At 48.6% G+C, this 12,144-nt stretch overlaps 1 protein-coding gene across 3 annotated transcripts in view; it reads right to left on the bottom strand.

Moving 5' to 3' along the window:
• Positions 1-2,392, bottom strand: part of PASD1 (PAS domain containing repressor 1) — a 52,349-nt gene extending 49,957 nt beyond the window's left edge. For all 3 annotated transcript variants that reach the window (XM_062006550.1, XM_062006552.1, XM_062006551.1), the window contains exon 1: positions 2,297-2,392. The gene's annotated coding sequence lies outside the window, so the exon portion shown is untranslated. The remainder of the gene's footprint in view (positions 1-2,296) is intronic.
• Between the last annotated feature and the right edge of the window lie 9,752 nt (positions 2,393-12,144).

Below are 12,144 nucleotides of genomic sequence, written 5' to 3'. Positions count from 1 at the left end.
ACTTCTGTGCATGGAGAAGCCAGCCTGCAAACTGCAAAGCCATCCTACCAATATCTTGACACTACTCATGAGCAGAAGCTGGATTTGACATCAGTACATCTGAAATGTAACACAGCTCCCAGCACCATGAGACTTTTATTCTGAACTATTCAATTGCTAATTTTAATCTTTAGCCCTGATCTATTTTTTGAGTGCTTGATGTGTGTCTTAAGCCAGTGCAATAATTTAATACAGACACAATCAGAGTGGCTAAAACCCAAAAACCATCACATACCTTATTGCCAAATGTCACCAAAGCTTGTAGTTTATAAACAGAACCTCAAACTGATCCTGGTTTTTCCTCTAGATGAAGCAAGTCGTATCCACAACTCTGAATGAACAGAGTGAGCGAGAAGCAACCCCACCGAAAGCCACTTGCATTTGTCCTATTAGGTCTTCCAGAAAAATTCTGAAGATTCAGTAGTAAACACATTAGGAGTGCCTCCCCTCCACATAAACTTCCACTTTTAGCTTCACTCCTGAGCTTCCTCTCCTCATTAGCATTTGCTGCATCATTCAGAACTTCATCAGCCACAGAGCCCTGGGTGCTGTCCCGGGTGCATCAGCGCACAGAGCACTCTGTGTCTCCATGATGCATCACTCACACACTGCTTTACCCTCATTTCCACAGCACAGGAACATTAGCCTTTCTCTCTTTTTTTTTTTTTTGTTTTAAAATACAGTTTCTAGAAAACCAGAAATCCAAACCTATTTTTTCTGACTGAGTAACTATGGTGAAGCACTGCAGCCTAGGAAGCTTATAAAAACTCCACACGTTCCCAGCCAAAACAGCACGTTGCAGTGTGTTCAGTACGAGGGCTTCACACTGCACGCTCCTCAAATTAGCTGCTGCTTCAAACAACTTTGGTAGGGCTGCAAAGCCTACGTATCAAAAACATGCCGAGCTGCCTCTCTAAGCCAAGTTCTCATTTCCAGAGCCAGGGATGAGTGAGCAGCGACCCAGCAAAACAAGGGCAGGGGAGCATTATCATTCTGCCGAAAAATGAAGCGACTCATGACATTTTCCCATCTCTACACCACAACGTCTCGTCTCATTACTTAAATCAGCACTCTTGCTTTCACTACACACCACAAAATAAACTTGGGCTAATAACTAACCCTGCCTTCCCACGTAATAGGGCATCCTCACAGGCAGGTAAAGCACGGGGCATTTCAACAGCTTTGATTTCAGGTACATTATCTCCAGGGCTACTCCCCTGCTGAGGAAGACAACTTCATTCAGGGATCAGTGCTAGCTGGCACTTTGGTGGTGGTTCTGTCCTGAAAAATGGACTGTGCTGCTGGACTTCTCCAAAGTCCATTTAGGAGGGATCTGCCTTTGAGAACAGTAGCATTTTACAAAGGACAAGTCCTCTCTAAAGTGCATATGACACCTCATGGATGAATCACCCAGGGCTCAGTTTTGAACTGTGCTCCCAGTGCAAGCTACCCAGAACAATCCATTTGCAGCTTCTGCCTTGAAGGACCAAGGCTTGGAGTTAGCAGTCACAAATCCATAGCTGAAACATGCAAGGGACTTTCAAAGCCTTCATAATTCCCTGCTTATAACATAAACAGTCTGTAAAATCAAATGACTCAATAACCCCGTTGGGAGGAGTAACTTTTCAACCTGGATTTTAGCTGCTATCCTTAGGTAGAGGACTTGGTTTGGAGGTTTTTCCCCACCGTGTTTTCAGACAAACCCATTCGCAAAGCCAACAGAACTTCACGATGCAACGAGAAGACGGCGGCCAGTCCCATTTTAGCCACCAGCAAATCGATATCCCCCACTCCAAACTACCCCGCAGCTCCCGGTTGTGCCCAGCCCCGTCGCTATTCTCGAGCCGGTCCGCGGGCAGCTGCGGGGCCGGTCGGTGCCCGGCCGTCGGGATGCCGCCTCGCTCCCGCATCCCCGCCCGGGAGCTGCGGCTGCAGTGCCCGGAGACCCCTCCTCACCTCCCCGCCAGCCTGCGCTGCCGTCCCTGCCCGTCCCACCGACACACGGATATTTCGGGGGAGCAGGCACTCAAGGCGACTGAAGTTGCGGCTGTAAATTTTCCTCTCCGAAACTTCCCTGGGACCGTCCCGGAGGTGTCGGACGAAGGCAGAGCCAAGCGGCACTCGGCCCCGCAGACGGGGCTCTTCCCGGGGCACCCGGCCGCCCTCCCCGCGGGCTGCGAGCGACGGGACCCCCCCTCACCCCCACACCCCGCGGGGGTCCGCGGCAGCCGCGGCCCCGCCGCAGGGCCGCACGTACCGTCTAGAAGGATGCGCGTCCCGGAGCCGCTCTCAGTGCCATGCCCAGCCCCGGCGCCGTGCCCCCCCGGCGCCCGGGGTTACCGCCCGCCCCGGCGTCCCGCTGCCCGGAGGAGACATGGCACGAGCGGCGGGCAGGGCGAGGGGCAGGGCTGGCGGGGGGTAGTGGATGGGTGGGTGGGCGCAGGCTACCGGCGAGCGACGGCGGGACTTGTGAAACTCGCCTATTGCGGCGGCCGGTTGTGTAACGCGGCGGCGGGCTGAGCCCGGCCTCCTGGCACTGCACAGGCGCGCTCCGCCCCCCTCCCCACCTCCCCCCTGCCGGCGGCAGCGGCGGGCCGGTGGTAACCGAGTACACGCACCGCACCCGCACCGCCTTCCCGCGCAGCGCATCGCACACGCACCGCATTCCCGCGCACCGCACCGCATCGCACACGCACCGCATCGCATCGCATCGCACTCGCAGCGCCTTCCCGCGCAGCGCATCGCACACGCACCGCATCGCACACGCACCGCCTTCCCGCGCAGCGCGGGCAGGGCGCGGGGGCGGAACGCGCGCAGAGGGGCGCAGAAAGCAGCGCGTCCGCCGCGGGCGCGGAGCTCGGAGCCGATGCTGGGCCGGGCCGGGGCAGGGCAGGGCAGGGCACAGCGGGGCAGGGCACGGCAGGGCAGGTGTCCGGGGAGCGGCGGTGCCGTCCGGCGGGACGAGCCGCGGGGAAGTAGGTCAGCGCCGCCGCTCCGCGCAGCACCGGCGGCCGCGGGGACGGATTCGGCCGCGGAGCCCGTCCCACATCAGCCGTTCCTTTCCCCCCCGGCCCGCCTCTGCGGAGGGGAGCGAGGCCCGGCCCGGCGCGCCCTCAGCCCCCCGCCCGGGGCCCGCAACCTTCCCGCATTCCCCGCGAGGCGTTCGGCACTGATTCCGTGCCCGACGCGAGCTGTGCTTTGACGGGCTTAGTCACCCCATCCCATGAGTCACCGATTTAGCATTTGCTGCTTCCTTCCTCGTACGACTGGGCTTTTTTTCTTCCCTTTCTCTACCGTAGTTATTTTCCCTCCTCTCCGAGGACGATGGGTTTGCTCCCTTTCCCCTTCTCGCGACCACAACCGTGCCCTGCTCCGGGCGACCGAGGCAGGAGGCTGCAGGTCCGGCCGGCCCTGCCCCGGGAGCCCCGGAGAGCCTGAGGTGTGAACGCTCCTCACTTGTGTCATTCACTAGCGCTGATTGCCAGGAATTTGATTTCTACCTCTTGTTTCTGGAAGCAGTAGGCACCAACAGCTGTGGCATCAAGACAAGTTTCTAGCATCCCCCTTTCTGGGGTACTGCCTGGGGAGATTGCCACTGGCTGGGGGCAGTGGTTTGTGCCACAGATGGGGAGACCCAGGGCAATGCAGGGCTGGGGGAACCACTTGAGTCCCTGACCCAGGCCCTGGGCTGCTTCAAACAGCTGCACCCTTCCAAAACTGGGTGTGCTGTCTGGTACTAACAAGTTAGATATATTTTTTGTGGATATTTTCTTCTTTTTTCCTTTCAACTCTTCTTGGAAAGCTGCTTCTCAATCTGTGTAATGCTGTGAGATCTGCTCCTCCAGGGAGCACATCCTTGCCTAGTAGCCTTTTCCTACACTTGGCATATCTGACTTCTGGCTTTTTTTTTGCTCAACTAAAACTTCTGTTCTTCTCCCAGACCTCACTCTGCTGGGGGATGGGAGTATGGCCCTGTCCCCTACACATATCAGTGCTCCAAAGCACAGCATGAGAGACAAAAGCAAAACCAAAAAGGAGACAGTGAACAAAAGGCTTTGCTATGGGGTTTTTAATATAAACCTGATGCCACTGGGGAAAGGGAAGTGATGCTATTGCTGCAATAGCCCTGAGGAATATCAGCTGTGACTGATAGAGAAGAGAAAGGGCACCTTTGCATGCAATTAATGTTACTTATTTTCTTTCTTACTAGAGGGAAAGCAAATAGCATGGTTGTACTGGCTGCCACAAGTGGCAAATCTTATGTTCTCACTTTGAGTGGGTTTTGGAGGCATGCAGCCTTCTCCCATGAAACACAGCAATGCTTCCCATGTTCACGTGGGAAAAATCTTTCTTGTCCACTTCCAGGCAAGGTGCAAATAGGTATCAAATGTGGTATTTCTCTCCCTTTTGACCTGAGTTAAGGGGTGTGTGTGCAGCCTGCAGCACAACCCTGTCACCCGAGGGATGGCCAGAGAGGATGCCATTGCCTGTGTAGAATGGGCATGCAGGCACACATTTAGATCAGGAATAAAGAGAATACCATGTTCTGTAGCTGAGGCACGTCAGCTCAAGCACACCCAGATGGATGCTGTGAGCAGCAGAGGCAGGATGTGGCCCTGAGAGGCTGGGCTGAGGCTGGGGCAGGTTTCCCCTGGAGGTATCAAGTGCCACAGTCATTGTCCTGAGTGGTACCCAGCCAGGTCTGTGCCCAAGACACTTCCACAGCCACCCCCATCCTGCGAGGCTGGCAGGCACAGCAAACAGCATCAACACTCTCTTCTAATAAAGCAAAACACTCAGATACACCACTTTCCATGTTAATTGTAACAATATGATTTTCTGACCAGAAACTGAAGCATTTTTTTTTTATTTGAAGTGTTTTCACCAACTCCACTGCAGCTCCTGGCAAGGCAGGGCCAGCAAGTTGGGTGAACACAGGGGCCACTCCTCTTACAGCAATGCTAGAAGAGTTTTTGTGTTGATCACTCTAATTATCTCATTTATAGGAACACATTCTCTACTAGGATCCTTCAAATACACTCTCCCCTAAGATCTCTCCAAAAGATAAAGGCGAACAGGGAAGCCAACATTTGTGACATGGCACAATTGCCATGTTGCTCAGCAGGCTGTGGCGCTGGGCAGCTTTGGTGTACTCTGCAGTAGTTGGCATAGCCTCAGATTTGTTTATATTACCAGTTTTTAACAATACTGTGTTGCAAAGACATGCCAGCAGCAATAAAACCTTCCTGGTTTTGGCCAGAAAATAAGAACAGCAAAGAGTATCTGTATAGCTCTATATATCTACAGAGCCCTGGCACAGGCTGCCCAGGGAGGGTGTGGAGTCTCCTTTCTGGAGGTTTCCAAACCCACCTGGATGTGTTCCTGTGTGACCTGATGGAGGGGTTTGGACTGCATGAGCTCTAGAGACCCTTTCCAACCCAGACCATTCCATGATTTTATTATTCTATATCTCTCAATATATCTATCTAAACCAGCCTGTCCCTGCTGCACTCACCCAGCAGACTGGGCAATCCTGCAGCCTGTCAGGCGCTGTTAAGGAGTAACCTAATTAAATGAAGAAACAGAAGGATAGCTTGGGCTGTATTTTGCAAGATCACACTTCCATGTACAATCTTTCACCCCGAGTAAAGAGTTATCCAAACTAGCCTCTAAATTACATACTGCAAAAAGTGATACAGGCAACGTTTGCATTGCTCAGTGCTGAGCCATGCACCGGCTCCTGTACAAGATCAGGCACCTCAGATCTGCCTCGCTCCAGAGTGAGTGAGACATTTGACATTATGATCTTTCTTTTCACACAGCAGTAGCCATGAAGCTTGGGATTACACAAAGCAAAAGGAAAAAGAGGAATAGAGACAAGATAGTGGAAAAAAAATACCCTTGCCTTGGTCCGAGGAGGCTGGCTGTGTGTGGGTTTCGCTGTGGGTCGGGGCTGTGACTGTGAGCAGAGAGTTGAAGTGGCAGAACACACCCAGCACCCGCCATGGGAGCGCAGTGAGCCCAGATCCCAGCACTGCCCAAAGCAGGGACACAGCTTAATTGTGTCAGTGCTATTGCACAACACTGTTGCCTTGACACTGTGGCATGTAAAGATTTTAAACTGCCTTTTTATTAGTCATCCTCTGTTCATTTTAATTGTGCCTGATAAACAGGGCCATTTCACCTTTGTGTTCTAGTGTACGCACCTATCTCACGTATTTATATCACCCAAGAGACTTTCAATCTTTTACTGTAGCATTGGTAGATGCAGAGGAATGAGTAAGCATTGCCATCCTGGGCTTCTCACACATTTGCTTGCTACCTTTTCGGACCTCTGCTCTCCCACTGTGGAGATCTCCACAGGTACTTGATCCTGGCGCTGAAAACATTTGGGCAGGGGCTTAGGTTAATGCATGGGAACCAGGGACAGGCTGATTGAAACACATTCTCAGGGTTTTTTTCAGGATCGAGTCCTGTAGGTGTGTGCTTAACACCACAGGACTCACTTTGATCTTCTCTGAGGACAGAATTTTCTGTGGATTAAATTCTTGCCTCTGAATGATGGTTTTGGTTATCCAACAAAATCAAAGTTGGGAGATGAATTAGTCATTACTGGATGTAATTTAAAGAATATAGTTGAAGTTTCTGGAATATTTTAGTCACATTCACTTGCAACATAAGAATACAGTGCCCTAGAGTTTGCCTTTGTGGAACTCTCTCCCTGCAATTCCTTATGTTTATGCATTCTCAGGTTTCACTGGAAGATCTTGGAAACAGCACTGCACTCTCCTTTCTATAGTATTAAGACCTAATCCCAAACACCCCCTGTGCTTGTGGTGGGAAGAAGGAAGTGCATTTTGGGCAGGCATAACTCTGTCACCTGTAAAACAACCCCTCAAGCTTCACAGGAGATTTTCAGGCATCCTGCGGTACTGCTGCTGTACTGCAGGGTTAAAGCTCACATCTCTGTTTCCAGCACTAGAGTCCTCCTCCTTCTGATGATGCATCTGTTCTCAGGGCTTATATAGTTTCACCTTCATTTTCCCTCTTTAAAAAGACTGAAAAATAAACCTGTTTTGCACCACAGTCATGTGAGAAGATGGGTAAAATCTCATTCTCATTCAAGTTCAGAAAAAGGAATGGACACTCCATTAAAGGCAGAGCAAAAACCACATTTACTCCAGTGTGAACAAGATTTCCGCTGTAACATAAAATCACACGTCCCCGTGGGCTGGAAGGAGCTACTTACTGTGCTACCCAGCATCTCTGAATCTTCATGCAACTGCTTTAAAGGATTAGGAATATAAATGAGTTAATCATCAGTTAAGACAAAATCCCACCCAAGCTTTTGAGAATCAACTGGAATATTTTCATTTCCATCATTCAGCACCCTATTTTGTAGAAAATGGTTTAAGATAGTTCTTGTAGAGGCAAGGTTGATAGTCTAGATTTGTGTGTGTCTAAGGCTTGTATTTCCTTGTGCTGGAGCAATATCATAGCCAGATAAATGTATTTGTTTGAAAACATGAGAGGTATCCAAGTCAGATCTGGCCAGGAAAAGGAGCAAAAAGACACTTTTAATGTGGCTGACTGTAGATTCAAGAATAATTATTATTTTTATAACAGATAAGATGTTCTGTCTTAACCCCAGTAAAATATCCTCTGATAAGTATTCTTGTGGTCTGTTATTCTGCCAAAGAAGTGGGGGAAAAAAATTGCACAAACAAGAACATGGCTCCCACCTACTGCCTATATCCTGACTCTAAAGCTCTTTGACCACATTTTAGCTTGATCCCATAGAATAATGTACCTATGGATTAATTTTATTTGATGCTGGGTTCATATCTTCTGGAGACTGTGCTGAACTGAAAATCAGGCTGCTGCATTTAAAAATGGGTTAAGTGGGCTCAGGCAATAATCACCTCTGATTAGTATAATCAGCTACTGAGGGGCCTTATGAACAGAGACATAAAATAGAAAATAATAATGATGTTAAAGGCCCAAATCCTCATGAATTCATCAGTCAGAGGACAAATGGGCAGAGGGAGCACATGGAAATGGCAACAGCCATTTCCAGCAAAGAACAGGCAAGTCAGTGCAGAATTACTGTCCATCATCTACAAGTGCATCCTTCCTAATAAATCACAGTTGTTACTAATTAGCACATCAAATCCACATTGATAAACATGGATTTTCCTGTTTATGCTTCTGTTGACGCTAACCTTTATTCATACAAGGTGGTAACACTTTAAAGCTTCTCTGTGGGACTTGCCCATTCTTAGTTACTTGATCCCTACATAGCAGTTGGGAATTCTGCAGAAAAAAACACTCCTTGCACTGAAAAGTTACTGGTTCTCCTCCCTGGCCTTTACCCAGAGCAAATGCAATGTCAACAATCATATCCGACGGAGTTTTCAACATCATGGGTTAGAGGAGCAATGTCTGACTCAAAGACAAAAAGCCATGTGCTCCTGGCCAAACATGGCAGAGAGGAGTCTCTCCTTGTCACTCCATCTTCCTACTGTAACAGGGTCTGACCAGACCCCTGAGTTCCACATGTGAGTGATAAAGAAAATGTTTTGGGAAGGCCTCCATCTATACCTTCCTACCTGTCTCCTCAATATTCACCTCCTTTGCTCTGGACTGTCTGCAGCCAGTGGGCTCCCAACTACATCCCAATCTCCTTCAGATGTGCGTAACCGAGATGGAGCGTGGCATTGGGATGGCTGTGACCTGCAGGCCCACTCACCTCCCAAGCAGCTGTGCTGGTGGGGAGACTTGCCTCTGCAAACCCACGTGACACAGGCTGCTGAGAAGCTATTGCCTGATTTTATTTTGTAAGGGAAGTACAACCTTCCTCTCCGACACAAAGTGACTGGTGTGGTCCTTCCCTAGCTCTGCAGCTTGTACAAGAAGATACTAAAATCAAGACTACTGAAAGGCATGGAAGGACCCATTAGAAAGCAGACAGGCATTTACATTCAGAAGACCACAGGGCTGAGAGTTCTTTTATCACTTGCCTCTGACTCGCAAAGACTGAAAAAACAGTATGTATCTGTGTGTGTATGGATCTGATACCATGCAAACTCGCCCACCACAAACCGTTGCACGTACTTAACCACCGAGGAAAGACCAGGCACAGTTTGACAGTCAGCCAAGATTATAAATGTCAAGCAGTGGCTTCTTTAGCAGGAGGGTTGGACTAGATGATCTCTAAAGGTCCCTTCCAAACCCTACCATTCTGTGATTCTATGATTAATCACAAGCCAGTGGCTCTTCAGAAGAACTGAGCAGGCAAGTCATCTGGAGGGACCACTGATAAGACAACCCAGTCACTAAAAAGGACAGAAACCAGGAGCACAGGCCCCAGGGCACAGGTCTCCAAACACCTCCCTTGATGGTCTTTCAGGATTCAACAGGAAAGCAAATGTGTGTCCTTGATCCCAAGCACACCAAAATCAACAGAGTTCTTGGGTAACTTCCACTCCTTTCCTTCTGTCTTGTTTAAAAGTGCAGAAACCTTCTAAAGAAATTAATGAATACATAAAACAAGTGGCCTGATATTTAGCAGAGACTACCCTGGGAGCAGGATGGACTGAAAGCATCTTGTGTTGCTGATGCTGTGCTGGTGTGCTCACACCTAAACAAAAGCAAGTCAAACTGCAAGTCTGCAACACTTTATCACTGTGTTTTACCACTAAATGATACCGAAATGTGTCAAAAAGTATTCAGAGCTGTGTGGGATGTTACTGCACTTTCCACTCACAGAAATACACGTTTTTTCTGGGCACAGGGGTGGTGCTGAACACCATCAATGAATTGAGTATGCTGCTAGAAATTTGTGTTATGTGACAGATTTTGTCTACAAGCAGTGTTGCAAAAAGTCAGTCCTAATAAATGGAAACAAAGTTCTGACTGACCCTGTGGAATCAGTTTCTATGATGCAGCTGTGAGTGACTGCATTTTTTGCGTGTCTATGGAAAATGAATATGCCAGATAGTTGACATTTCCTCATCTGAACAGCAATATCAAGTTCAGTTTTGGTCAGGGCTTGTGAATGAGGGGCTGGGGCCAGAGAGAGGAGCTGTCTAATGAACTTGCTCGTCATACTTGGAACACATTTGCAGAAGCAAGACCTGTGGGAAATGGGTTGATTTTTTTTTCCTTTGGACAACTTGCCTCTTCTCTTGGCCTCAATATGATAATAACCATGTGGGCAGTTAACTACTGCTACTGTTCTCACCCTGACCCCAAGACTCTCCATTGTACTCCTGACTGTTAGCAACAACAGATCCTGTGGTCCTCTCCACATCAAGAAACCACCTGTGCCTTCTTAATTGAGGGCTGCACCTATCTTTTGTGAGGAGACAAGCAGCACCTTCCCAGCACATTTGAGGGTGTTAACATGAGCCTGAAGAGGTTTTTGGTTTGTTTTGATTTATTTTAGGGAATTTTTCCCCCAGAAAAAAGTTGTTCCTAGTTGTTTTTGTACTAACTGACTTCTGTCAAGCTGCAGTGTTTCTCACAGACGTCATCCACCTTTGTACTCAATTTTGCATTCAGCAGAGCACACAAACACGGTTCTGCAGAGCAGAGCCCAGGGCTTCTCACAGCATTGCAAATCTCCGTTCAGGAAAATGTTGGCTTACAACAAATTCCTTTCCATTAAAGTGAATGACTCTCCTGCTTTGGACCATCATTGCTGTTACAGTGAAATCTCCTAGTTACCTTGCCCATTTAATACACCTGCCTGCCCTTAACACTGGTGGTGCCAGCTTGCAGAATAACAAGTGATGTTAGCTGAGGAAAAACAAGAGAGAGAGAGAGAAGGTTCCAAAATCATTTTAAAAAGTGCTTTTTGTTTTTCCTGTAGAGCTTCAGTCCTTTCACTTTCAGAACTTTGGTTGACCTGCATTAGACAGCACTTGCACAGAATGCTACCAAAGCAGCACTCGCTGCAGGTTGGCAGCCCTGTCATCATCTCCTCCAGTTAATTGAGGCATCACGCAGCAGCGCAGCGCGGCGCAGACGGTGTCACTGGCGTAGCAACCGCCGCTGAATCATAATGAAACTATGAAGAGGAAACATGTCAGAAACGAAGGGAAAGCTTGCTTTTTCGGTGGAGTGTTTCATCTACAGAAGAGTGCTCAAGTTAAGGATGATGATAAGAGAATGAAGTTGTGCCCTGGTCACTTAATGCAGCTTTTTATGCAGTTATTTACTGGTTCTGTTGCTATGGGAAATATGAATACTTGCCATGACAACTGCAGCCGAGTGTGGCACACAATCCACTTCACACAGAGCATCTTCTCAAGTAACCACTCCCATTCATGCCTCCTACAAAATTCTGTGTCCTTGAGAGCAATTCACTGTGGGGTTTTCAGGCACAGTGATTAATTCTTCTGCATTTTACAGTGGGATATTTCCTGGCATCTAATATTATTTTTTACTTGGTTCTTACATAGCCCTTTCAATGTTACATCTGAAAGTACTTTGCAAAGGTAATTCTTACCAAAAAAACCCCCACTCTGCTTGTTTTACAGATGACTAATTTGGGAAAAAAAATTCCCATAGGGCTCCATAGCACAATTATATCAGGACCAGCATTTGCACCCATGTCACTTGGGCCAGCACATCAGAGTAACAGGAGCATGCTGCTCACTGCAGCAGGGTGGGATGACCCTATGAACTCTGCAGCTCAAATCTGCACCATCAGGGCAGAGTGGCTGTTGCAAAAACTTCAATCAGCTCAGTGCATCTGTACCTGTTATCAGATATAAGCAACACTCCCCAGTGCAGGTGATTGCAGGCTCATGACTGCTGGATGCTGTAGGCAGGCTCAGGATGGAAAGCACTGCCTGTGTCAGCCTGCATGCTGCAGGAAAAGCATTACACACCCTGTAACATTTTGTTCCAGAAGATGCTGAAAGACGTAATCATGTTGAGGAGACATGATCACTCTCTACAACTACCTTAAAGGAGGTTGTAAGGAGAGATGGGAGTCAGACTCTTCTCTCCAGTAATAACTGATAGGACAAGAGGAAATGGCCTCAAGTTGTGCCAGGAGAGGTTTAGATCGGAGATTAGGAAGAACTTTTTCCCTGG

The sequence above is a fragment of the Colius striatus genome, chromosome 13 (assembly GCF_028858725.1).
Source record: "Colius striatus isolate bColStr4 chromosome 13, bColStr4.1.hap1, whole genome shotgun sequence".
In the NCBI taxonomy this organism is placed as follows: domain Eukaryota; kingdom Metazoa; phylum Chordata; class Aves; order Coliiformes; family Coliidae; genus Colius; species Colius striatus.
Note: the sequence above shows the minus strand (reverse complement) of the source record. Positions and strands in the feature narration are given on the sequence as shown.